The sequence below is a fragment of the Scaptodrosophila lebanonensis genome, unplaced genomic scaffold, assembly GCF_003285725.1.
Source record: "Scaptodrosophila lebanonensis strain 11010-0011.00,11010-0021.00 unplaced genomic scaffold, SlebRS2 tig00000043-arrow-pilon, whole genome shotgun sequence".
Taxonomy (NCBI): Eukaryota; Metazoa; Arthropoda; class Insecta; order Diptera; family Drosophilidae; genus Scaptodrosophila; species Scaptodrosophila lebanonensis.
This window is the reverse complement of record NW_022060545.1, coordinates 4390083-4402760: the sequence shown is the minus strand read 5'-3', so window position 1 is coordinate 4402760 and position 12678 is coordinate 4390083.

The following is a 12678-nucleotide window of genomic DNA, read 5'->3' as shown; positions in this document are numbered from 1 at the left end:
TTCTTGGCTAGCCTGATAAGAGTGAGTTAATAAATACAGTGAGCGAAAAAGTGTACGCTTTCGGATTAAAACTAAATGAAATATGTCCTTTTGAAATAAAAAAGAGATGCAACTTGGTTAAGATATATATTTAGGAACATACAGATTTAAGTATGTCGCAAACGAGGGTATAGAAACCCAAAAAATAGTGTATTTTTTTTACACCAAAAAAGTTTATCTAGACGAAAATCAAGAAGATCAGCATTAGTATTTAGTTTGGGCCTCCTTTTCCTTAGGATAACAACGATGCTTACTCCTTCCTAACAATTGCATCTTCTTTTCAGCAAATTTTTCCTACAGCTATCGAATCTTTACTTCCAAAAGATTTTAAATATTGTGGGGGAATCTAAAATTGCTTTTAATTGTAAAGCAGCTACTAGCCACTTGAAACAAAAATGTTCTTTCAAGCTGGAGGCACTCTGTTTATGATTTTTCTTTTAAATCAAAATAGACCGATTTCATTGAGTTTTCTCATGAAAACGCCGTGTATGTAGACTGTTTTGGACCACTGTGCCAGAATAGGATGTTGAGGAAACTAACGAATTGATTCAATTTCTAAACCAGGAAGTCTTACTCCCATAACACCGACTTCAATCTCTAAGGTTGATACATTTATAATATATTCCAACAGTACGCTTTGGTTTTTACATTTTCCAAGATTAAATTAATATTTTCCTTGTGCACTTTTCACGGATTAGTTAAGAGTCAAAGAAGAAGAATTAATAAATACTCAAACTTATAAAGTTTGAAGCGAAAGAGCTCTAAGCCAGTATTAAATTAAATTAAGAGTGAAAGAAAAAGAATTAGTAAATACTAAAAATTATAAAGTTGAAAGCGAAAGAGCTCTAAGCCATTGTCTGATCTAAGTACTTAGTTATAAATGTACTTTTAAACGCTATTTAATGACTGGATGACATATGCATATTACCCATGCTTCCCATATTTTTCTCTTCATAATCAACCCAAACTTTTGCTGATGTATTATGCAGAGTTAGAGCCGTTGGCATTGCAGTTATTCATTCAGATATCGTGTACGTGGGCTCTCAACAGAGCTACCCCGTAATATTCTTCTTTGTAAATGAGTTTGTGTGCCTGTGTGTGTGTGTGTGTATCTGTGTGTGTGCCTATTGACGCCACCAGGCCTGCTGGCTGACGTTCTGATGCCTACAACTGATAGCAATGTGCCACACACTCCACACACCATGACGTAATGTGTGCAGCATTGAGGTCAATAAACCAAGAGCTTGCCAACAGATTGGCTTGAATTGAGTTTATTGCTGTGGATGTTGCACTTCATAGACCGTATGGGTAGGGATCATTTGTAGTGGAATGGGACAGAGAGCTGTCATAACGAATTCTCGCCAATTTTATTATTCCTCACTCCACAAAGCAGCCGAGGAAATGATGTGTGAGTTCAACGCTAGCTGCTATATATACGAGTATGTAGTATGTGTCTGGGTCAGGTTTTCGCTCGAAACCATCTGCATGTTGGAAAAAATTGTTTTGCTATAAAAAAAAAACCAAATAGTGAGGTGATGTGTGAGGATTGTATGAAGAAATTAAAAGTAACATTTGTTCTTTTGTGATATTTTAGTACTTTCCTCATTTAAGATGTTATTGTTCTTAGGTAGATCTATTGATTCCTACTGTGTCGGACTGTCTAATTAATCTTTTCATAATGGGCGAGACACTATCTAATTTCTTGTATTCGGTCTCTTCATTTAAGTTATTTATTTACTTTTGTTTTCATGCTAAAGTATGGATGTTGCTCCCATAGTAGTTTTAGGAGGTTTTTGAAAAAACTTAATAAAATAAAATAATTTTTAAATGTTTGCACACAAATTTTTTTAAAAAAAATTATGTCATTTTGCTTTGTTTAAAATAGTACTAGTATTATAACTTATAGTAGGTATTAAAAATTAATAAAATTTTAAACAACTTATTTGATCTACAAAATGCCTTCGTTATAGGAAAAATTATTTACATTTTTTGCAAAAACATGGACGAAGTGTGGATATATACAACTTATATTTAACCTAATTGTTTTCCATACTGAACAGCTTGAATTTCCATTTTCAGCGTAAAGTCAATATTTTAAAAATAAATGAATTGTAAAGACTCAGCAGAAAGGACATTCTCTTCTACCCATCACTTGGCAGTTAATTTTCAATACATCTATGAGAATTCTAATTTTAACAGCCAAGCCTCACCTATATAAATATTTATTAAATGAAGCAGATAAATACTACATATATGTACTATATACGCGCACCCTCATATGCATGACTAATATGGTCGGTGCAAATAGCGTGAACTTTGAACTGACGCTTAACCTGTGCCATGTCAAATGGACGAACGCACCTGTTAGGCGGGTTCAATGGCGCCTAACCACAAAGCTTACTCACCCGTCCGTCTTGAATCATCGGCACCTTTGTTACTTAAAATAAATAAAGGACAGAAAAAAATTCTAAACATGTAGACTGTTAGTGTCGTTCATGTTGCCTGCAAACTTTGCCAGGCAAACCAAACCGAACCAAGCCAAACCAAGAGGCTACTCAAACAATTTCCAATGAGTCACTGACCCAACGGCATGGCAAACGCCTCTTGGGGCATAAATAAAACAAATCGCCCTCGTTGACTGTGATTGTGGCTCTGTCTTTGCTTTATCTTTATCTTTGTGCGGCTGCAGCTCTAAATTATGTATTTGGACAAAGCCAGAATGGCAAAGAGGCACTGAACTCTGCCGAAATCCGTTTCGGCATATAGCATACTTTTGTGCTGAGGCATTGGGACCGAAAGTCGGTTCAGTGCACGCACATTGACCCAATAATTGACTTTAAATGGGCTGATTTTTCAACAGGGTCAATGCAGCAAAGGACTTGCCCAAATATGTCACGATGTGCCTTTGTGTGTGGTTGTCTGCCTAATGAGTCGCCTGGGAGCTTAACTTGATTAGTTGGGCCGCAAAGTCAATTGCCTCGTAAAAATTGAATACGTACACAAACAATAAGAGGCAGAACAACGAAATGACATGGAATTGGACGAAACACCAGCCAGACTGACAGTAAAATATATTTGAGGGAAGCCTCAGTAAATATCACAATGAGTACGCATTGATGAGTTTATTATTAACAAGAAGACAATAATAATGCTTAATAAGAAGCAAACATATAATTGAAATTCATTTAACTGCTTGAGCGAGACTGCAAGCTAATCTAAGTAGTAGAAGCAGACACAGATTTGTTTGCAGGTATTTAATTTATTGAAAACAAATTACCGATAAGATATTAAGATATTATAGAGAGGTAGGTAAGAAATGTACTTCAGTTAATGAAAAATAAATGTTAAATGCAATAAAAGTGAATTCGAAAATCTAATCATTCTATTAAATTAAAGATTATTTTTAAAAAATGTTTGGGTTAAGAATAAAAGTATATAATAATTACAAGCCCTTGAAAATTTAATTAACTCATCGGAATTCCATAAGATAGAGAATGGTGCAACAACAATAAAAAATTTAAAGAGTTCTCCTTCGAAATGCGTTCCCAGAAAGTCTTGCAGGGTATTCAAGAGTCAGGTCGGCACGAGATTACAGCACTACTCGTTCAATACTTTGTTGTAGGTGCAATATATCTGAAAATCCTACGAAGAAGCAGCTGCTGGCTATAAAGACCGGGGCTTCAATCAGAGAATGGCAAGAGCACACCTGATCCAGCTGATGTCTAATCGAATGAGATTCCGCAGCATCAACGTTTCCTAGTTCTTAAAGTTTGATGGCTGCATTTTCTTATTGAAAGCGATATTAATAGAATAAACTCATGCCCCATTATTTATAATTTTATTAAATACTTCATATCTTTATTCGTATTTAGACTGATAGAAAAATGTGTGAACGAGCTTGACTTCACGAATCGGACCATTAAAAAATTGAAAAATCGCATTTGGGCAAGAAATTGTGTTTAAATAATCTTGATTTGAGAATTGAAGGCAGGCTATGACGGTTAGAGAGAGGCTTTGAACTGTAATTCCCAAGTCACTTTTCAGCGCTGTTAGCAGAATAATTCCTTTTAATAATTTATCCACAATCTAGTATTGCATTATCTATTCAAGCAACAAATTGAATTTGTGAATTTGCGATTTTGCAAATTATTAGTGTTTTTATTTAACACATCATTTTCATTTAATTTTTTAAGCTACGAGTACGAGCTACGTATTTTTTCATGCTGAATTACAACTTTTATTGAGAATTGTGAAAAAATCTGCTAATTTTTCCAACTCAAAACGTGAAATTGGGTTATGAAGCAACAAAGTGAAAATGTGATGAGATGGAAAGCAGGAAATTGGGGGTGTTAATTAAAAAACGAAAAGAAAATTGTGCAGGCAGTGGGTCATTTAAAAGTTTCCCGCTCTACATTGTCGTTTTGCTTAAAATATCATAGAGGGGTGTCGTTGAAATGTGTGTGGGCACCCCCCAAGGCCTTGCCCATTGACTTTGAGGCTGCAATGCTGAAATGTCGCACGTGTCGTCTAACCTCCAAAAAACGAAACCAAAGCGAAGCAAAGGACATGGACATGGATATGCATTTTAAACAAATTATCAAGGAGATGCAGAATGTGTCCATGGGTCGTGCATTTCGTCTGCCGATGGTCAGACAGATGCATTGAGCAGCCCTGAAACGAACGCCGTCCATCTGTCCTTCCACAACCCACAACCCACAACCCACGACCGCCCCCTCAATGTCAAATGCAGGCGCAGCAGCAGCATCCACAGCCGTAGACGTAGTCGCAGTCGCTGCAGCGCCGGCAGCCGGCTCAGGCGTTGCTCGACTAACGCGCAGACCTTGGCAATGAGGAGAAACAAATCGTGCACATATACAGCGCCTGTGTGTATGCAATGACTTTTCAGCAAACGCGGAAATGCGCATGCTTGCGTGTCCTTGCCCTTGGTGGCAGGCACGAGGACTCGTAGTAGCTGCTCCACAGTTCTGTGTGTGCCCCTGAAAACTCTGTTAACCTTCGTGCAGCTTTGCACACAAACAAACTCACACACACACACACAGAGCAGAGACACACCACACAGTCACACGAATAGGGAGCCTAGAGAAGAACGCGCCTTGCAGTATGCACAAATGTGCAGCTGATAATCATGCGCGTTGCATTTCTGCTCACCATATAGTTCTCTTCGCCATGAGACAGAGTTGCTCACACCCCTCGGGCTCCTCGTCAACTATAATTTATCAGCTGAGGGTGTTGTCTGGCCGCCCCTGCCACTCGTGTATCACCCTCATTTTGGGGCGTTCGCTTTTCGGAGCCCATGCAAATTTCTCAGCTCTCTGCCGGCTCTGTCATTGACCATGATATTTGTCAGTCAGTTATGGCTTTTATTTTAGACTTTTCATTGCTATGAAACAGCCTTGCTGTGGTGGACAGGGAGGTTTTTTGTCGCATCGATCTGCCCATTTCTGTCCTTCTGCCCCTCATAATTTGTTCGTCATGGCAACTCGATCCATATCAGCAGCTCATTTTAAGCTCAAGCGGCAAGGCGTCTAGGAAACCTTACTCCCAACACGAGCGTATTGAAATCAAATGAAGACAATGTCAGAAACTTTGCTTTTATTTAATGGCTCGAGGGTTGCAAATTCAGCAAAAAGAAAAAAAAGGGCGGCAAGGAACTCATACTCTCAAAGAAAAGCCTTGCCACTCAATTTTTTGCAATTATTTTTAATTTCTATTGTACGGGCAACGTGGCTATAACTCCCGGAATGCTATGCCAAAAACTTTGCAACCCCAATAAAAAGCGCAAAGGGGCAAAACTCCAGACGACGCTGAACAACAATAACAACGAGAGGCGAAAATCTGAAACGCTTTTGCACAGTGTGCCTAATTGCAAATGTTGGTGGATAAAATGGGAAATGTATAATAATGAAAAGTATATAAAAATATTGATAGTTTAATTACATAATGTTTTTACTGACCGATTGAAATAAACAACGATTTTATGTATTCGTCTGTACTTGAATTGAACACCCTTTATAAAATAAATTACATTATTATAGTTTCATTTTTCGTGAGCCCTTTCCGAATTGTCAGTAATTATGGAAAAAGTCGGGCGGATTCTTCTTTTCATGCTTAATGTACCTTGATTGCTTGAGTCTATTATTCTTCTTTTTGTTTCTTCAAATTTGCATGCTTACAAGATCTACACATGTAGATTGTTTATTAAAGTTAAGTAATCACAAATATTATTAAAGGCAATTTTACAAAAAACTCCACAGTCGCTAGCAGCTTTTCAATGAAAGTAAACACTTTTATTTCAAATTATTTTTTTCCACCTAAATTTGTAAAATTGAACACTGTACGTTGGTTGCTTCCTGCACAACGTCGCCCACCGACGCCGACGTCGACATCGACGTTGTGTTCATTGCACCCCCAACGCATTGTACGTTGACTTCTCGGGGCTATGCTTTGTTTTCTGCATTCGCAAAGGCAGCGACTGCGGCCGCAGCAGCGACAACGATGGCAACGGCAATGGTCGCTCTGCACTTGTGCAATGTGTGAAGCTCTCTCACGCGTCGCACACTCTCTCTCTTACTGTTGTGCTGCTGGCTGCTGGTGCTCTCGACATTCCCATACCACGACCTACCTTACCCATACCCACAGTGCGGCTTTGCCATTCTTCCAGACCGCGGCCGCACCGCACTGCACAACTCCCGCCCAACAGCCTGCTGTCTGCGGCGCAGTTGGCGTCGTCGCTGCACTGCAAATGAGTTCTTGTTCTGGCTCGTGTGTGCCGTCTGCGTTCGCTCGTTTTCATATTGAAAGTAGAATTTTTCACTTTTGCAAAATTTCTGTCTCGTTTCAGTCTCGTTAACGACGTCATGTCGCACGTTTGTTTTGTACGTTCTGCTCCGTTCGCCAGCGACCAATTCGACAATTCTAACTGATACTCATTGTGGATTTTATTATTGTTGTTGTGTCTGCGGATGCAACTGACTTTCGTTTATGATGTATTGTATTCTTAACTCCATTTGGATTCCATATCGGTCGCGTGTGCTATCGTATCCGCTAGTTACCTTTTATTGAAGTTAATTAACTTGTTTCTTCAACGGCGCATAATCATTTTCGTGTAGCGTTAAATGGACTCTCCTGTGTGTCGTCGTAAGTGTGGAGCTGAGGATCTGTGTGCGTGCTTTTCAGTGTTTTAGTGTATCAGTGTGCTGTTCTGTTGCACCAAATAATTGGACAATACGTATGTAGGTGATAATGATCGAAATAAATTATAATATGCATTTTATAATTTATATATGTTGGATGATTAAACTTTAAAATGCAGGATAAGAACTCCGAAAGGTAATGAAAAAATCAAACAATTTTAGGTGCTCATCAAAACATGTGGATGATAATAATATCAATTCTAATGATATCAATCAAAACAATTGAAATAAGTGGCATAAGGAAAAGAACAATTGTTACACTGTAATAACCTCGAAACCATACATACGAGTACATATATGAAACAAGAGTAACATCCGATCAATCTTAAAGAGATTATTCTATGGATAGCATGAATTAATGTAGAACCCATTCCATTCACAATATTGACGGGCTTTCGGTGTGAAATATTGATATTAAATGTTTTTTCATTTGCCCAATTGGACTCCAGCCACGCCAGACGACCTTTCACTCTCAAAATAACTTCTAAGCTGCCTGAATTGAGATGTCGAACTCTCAACCAACAGACTCCAGACCGCCCACAACTACGCATTTTCAAAACATCCTTTAAAAGTTTGAGGGCTCTGTATCTTGCTCATTAAACTCACACACATTCCAGCTTCAGTTTTTCGTGCGTAGCTTACCAAAATTGTCTGACTCATTCCATTCGATGGCAATGCCACCCACTTGCCAACTTCAAAACTCCAGACATTGTCCGTCTATTCGCCCCTGTTTAGCCATCGAAGCAACCCTCATTAGAATGCGCGTCCCCAAACTGCCGATGTCTGGGCTTGTTTGCAATGCAGCCCAAGTTGAACTCCATTTTGTGGCCTCTCACCTCTTACCCACAGGCTGTTTTTGTGGAGTTTTAACAGTGCGCTGCTCACTCAACTGTAGCGCCGCTGTAGACGTTGCTGTTAAGCGCCAGTGCCACACTAACACACACACGGAAAGCCATCGGCTCGTGGTAGTGGTGAACTTGACTAACACACGCAAGCGCTCTCTCTTTCATGCCACACAAACGTAAAATTGTACTCTCCCTCTCTCGAAGTTCTATTTTAAGTCATTTTTTTGCAATGAGTCGACACGCGCTTTATGTAGAGCAGCGCAGCGGCAACAGCAGTGTTGGCAGCGACGCCAAAGTCGACTGCGTCACCCAAACAGCAATGAGTGTTCAGTGTTAAGGTCAATACATTTCTATTTGCACATGGCTGGGTTGTTTGCGTATGTGTGTGGATGTTTGTTAGTTTGTCGTCTGTTAGTTTATATTGCTATTGAATGTTGCGCGCTCTGTTTCTATGCAACGAATGTTGAATGTCGTTGTGCATTTGTTATTGCAGTTTAGTATTGCTCATTGTAGCGGCAAATTGACGTTTACGGAAGCTTTTCATATTTGACGGTTGTGCACTTGACAAACGCACACGCACGCGTCGCATCATTTATTTTAACCAAACAGACAGCAATGCATCATCTTTATTATTATTTTGAATTAATATTCATGACAAATGACAGTTGCGTGCGAAGCATCAAAACATATTCATCACTTCGTTCTAATTGCTTAAGAAAAAGTCACAAAATGTGGTTCAAGTTGCGTGCAGAGAGAATATGTTTCAATGCTTGACTCCACTTTCGTTACGAACCTACCTCAATGCGTAACTTAGTTACGCATATTACGTATACGCACAGTGTGGCGTTCTTCACTGTGTGCGTTGGGCGGAAGTTTCGTTTCTGTTCCTGCCGCTCAAACTTCACCCCAAAGCACCCCAGCACAGCAGTACATAGATATACACTGAGATGGTGAGCTTTAAAGCAACCCCAGAAACTTCATAGCCTGCCAAACCCAAACCTCGGTTGCGTACACTCAGAAAAAACGTCGCTTTAACATTTAAAATATCGCACATCAAATACAACTAAGGGCAATGGACCCACTATTAAACACATTTTTTTTAAAAAACAAGTGTATCATTTAATAATTCAATATAATTTTGGGCTCGAATTTATGCACAAATTTTTCGTCAAACTTTATTGTATTTTTCAAATTAATTTCTTATTAGTTTTCTTACGCATTATCTCCTGTAGTGAATTTGTTTTGCTGATTTAAAAACAAATTAGTTGTATTTCGGAGTCTCGTTTTAGGTATTTTAAAATAATGTAAGAACAATAGATTTTTAGTTTTTCTACTTTTTGATGGGTGTATTTTTTAGCTCATGAGCGATTTGGGCAAATGTAGAAAATGTATTTTTCCGAGTGTACTCGGAGCACGTAAATACATATTAATTATATCTGTGTATATATTTTGTACCCTCGCTGGCTTTCAAGTTTATGCGCATTTTCTTTTCACTTGCTCATTCGCGTTTATTTTTGTTTATTTATGTTTTGCTTGTTGTATTCTTTACGCTGCCGCTGCTGCTACTGCTGCTGCCGCTGTTGTCGATGCTTCCTCATCTGCTGCTGAGCTTGCGCGCACTGGAGCTTATTGGGGCTCTCTCTCTCTCAATCCCACTCTCGCGCTCTCATGAGGCGCTCACAGACGTGCCCACAACCGCATGGTTTTCACTTTCATTGTGCAGCTGGGTATTGTACACAGACATAGACACTTCCTTTTTAGTTGCTGTAGTCGTTCTCTTGCGCAAATTTTTTGCGCTCTCGCTTCTGCTGATACCTTTGTCTGTGTGTGATTCTGTGTGTGTGTAAGTGTGTGTGTTTGTTCTTACCAGTTTCGTTCTGGCCTGCAAGCTCTATGTGTTTTTATGCTCAGTCAGAGAAAGTACGGCACACGCAACGGTTGCACACATTTTTTATTCGCTGCTGCGCGCTTTAACAACAGCAACAACAACAACAGCACAAATCACAGCAACAACAACTGCAAGCCGTCGTACCACTCGTAAACAAATGAAATAAAAGTAGTTTCTTAATAAGTATGGCCGTAAAAGTGCAACAATTAGTGGCCTAAGTCCGAAAATTTATATAAGTGCGATATTCGTTTAACCTTCACATTGACCAAAGTGCGAATCCGAGACCGAGTTCGAGTCGCTCCGCGAGTGGTGTCCTTGTCCTTGTGCAGCCCAACGCCTTGTTGCCTTTGTCCGCCAGCGTTGCTGGCAAGGCTCAACAGAATTCGCAGCCGAACAGCTGTTGGTGTTTTTGTTAGTGGTGTCCTCGTCTCTTGTCGCTCGTCGCTTGTCGTTGCCGTTGTCGTCAATGTCAGCGTCGTCTTTTTTACCTTGCTCTTGAACGCTGGCTGGCATTTGGCCCCCAATGTCATTCTCATATTCGTTCTCGAGCTCGTCATAGTTGCCGCCAATGTATTGACTTTTCACAATTTGGCAATCATTTTTATGCTATGCCAACACAATATTTGTTGCTGTTACAGCGTCCGTGTTCGCGTCACGCCCTGCCCCGCCTACCCCCACCACCACCACAGCTGTTGCGCCACAACGTTCTTCAGCTGTTTCCCCAATAGCCTCGTCATTCGATACACACACACACAAACGTCCGAGCGATTTTGAAGAAAACGGCATGTTTTGCGCGATACTCGAAACAGCTGTAGAGTTTCTGTGAACGCGTCGACAACAACAGCAAATTGTAGCAATGTGTTTTAATAAACTCTTCTGGCTAAATAAAATAAGTCAACAGAAGCAACAACAACAACAGCAGCAGCAAAGGTACGAAGTTCAAAAGTCAGAGACGACAGCTGTTTTAATTGGCTAAAGCCCCGCCCACGCCCCCTGGCTAACAAGTGTTAGGATCAAGTGTTAAAAATCCATACCAAAAGCAACAACAACAACAAAAGCAAAAAACCACAAAATAAAAAAATAAACAACGCGAAATTCAAGGTTATTTGCACGCTTTGTTGTGCGGCTGCCGCAAATTAAACAAAAGTTATAAAAATAAAAATGAAATAAAAAGTGAAATAATTGAAAGCGTGGCCACAATAAAGCAAAATACATAGGCCACTAAAGCTAAAATCTAGCTAAACAAAACAAAACAACAACAAAAAAAACCAAGCAAAAAATTACTTTAAAAAAAGTATAAATTAAATAAATACCGAAAAGGCATAAGTTAGAATCGTTTGACATGTTTTCTAAATTTCGCTTCAATAAAAATGTTTATTGACAAAATGTTGCAGCAAAACAACACCAACAGCAGCAAGACAACAACTCAAGCACGCATACACTCCTCCAGCTATAGACATACGTACTTATGTACATCTATGTACATACATATGTACATATGCGTCGTATAGCGAAAATATTTAACATACTATATATTTTTCTAAAGATGTTTAACAAGGACAACTAAACAAGAACAACCACAACAGCAACAGCAACAAATCAATAAAGCTTCGAGGAAAACTAAACAAATAAAATTAACTGCTCAGGTTCAAACAAATAAATAAATAAATCAATAATTAATAAATAAAACGACAACTGCGGCGTTGTGTTTCATGTGCAAAATATTCAAGTGAATTAAGAGTTAATATTAATTAAAAATATAACAAAATAAATATATACATACATACATATATTTTTGGAATAAAAATTACTTGCTACATATTTAAGCGGAATATATAATATTTGTAAAATATTTGTACAATACTGTTTCGTAAAAGTTTTAAACTGTGCAATTGTCATAATACTTACCACAACTTTGTGCGAACAACCATATATTATACAAAACCTATTTAAGTGCGTATGCTTAATTACTAATTTACAACATTTGTAAATTATTTGTAAACAAAACTTACAAGTATTCATCACACATATTACCTACATACATACATACATATATAAATATATATATTTATACAACAATATTATTCAACGATTTTAATCAATACATCAATCAGATCAACAATCAATCAGGCGCATATTATTTGTAAAAAGTAAGTATGCCAACTAATTGCGATATTTCTCAACAAATTGAAATTTTTTGAGATTTAAAAAAAATATTATTAGATCAATAATAAGTGTAGCAGGTTTAATGATCATTTCCAATTAGCTTGAATTTTAAAAGTCGATATATTTGTACTCTTCTGTTAGAAATACTATAATAGAATTAAGAGCCTTTTTTGATGGATTATTATGAAAAATGTATATGTCGTAAATTCTAAAACTATTTTCAAGTTTTCAAAACATTGGATATTAATTATTTAACATAGGAACTTCATATTAAAGGATTGAATAGAATTAGCAAAAGAGTAGCAATGATTGATTTGAAGCAAGGCATTTAAAAAATGTGAGAAGATTGCGATTGAGAGAGATTGAAGATGGGAGATTGATGCTGATACAAACATCTGTTAGAATTGCATACAGGGCTACAGGACTTAATTCTATGATTGCCATTGCAAGTTCTAATTCCTCTTTTCAGCTAATACCTTCAATTACCTACAACATACTCAAGAAGCTGCTGAGGAGACAACATTAA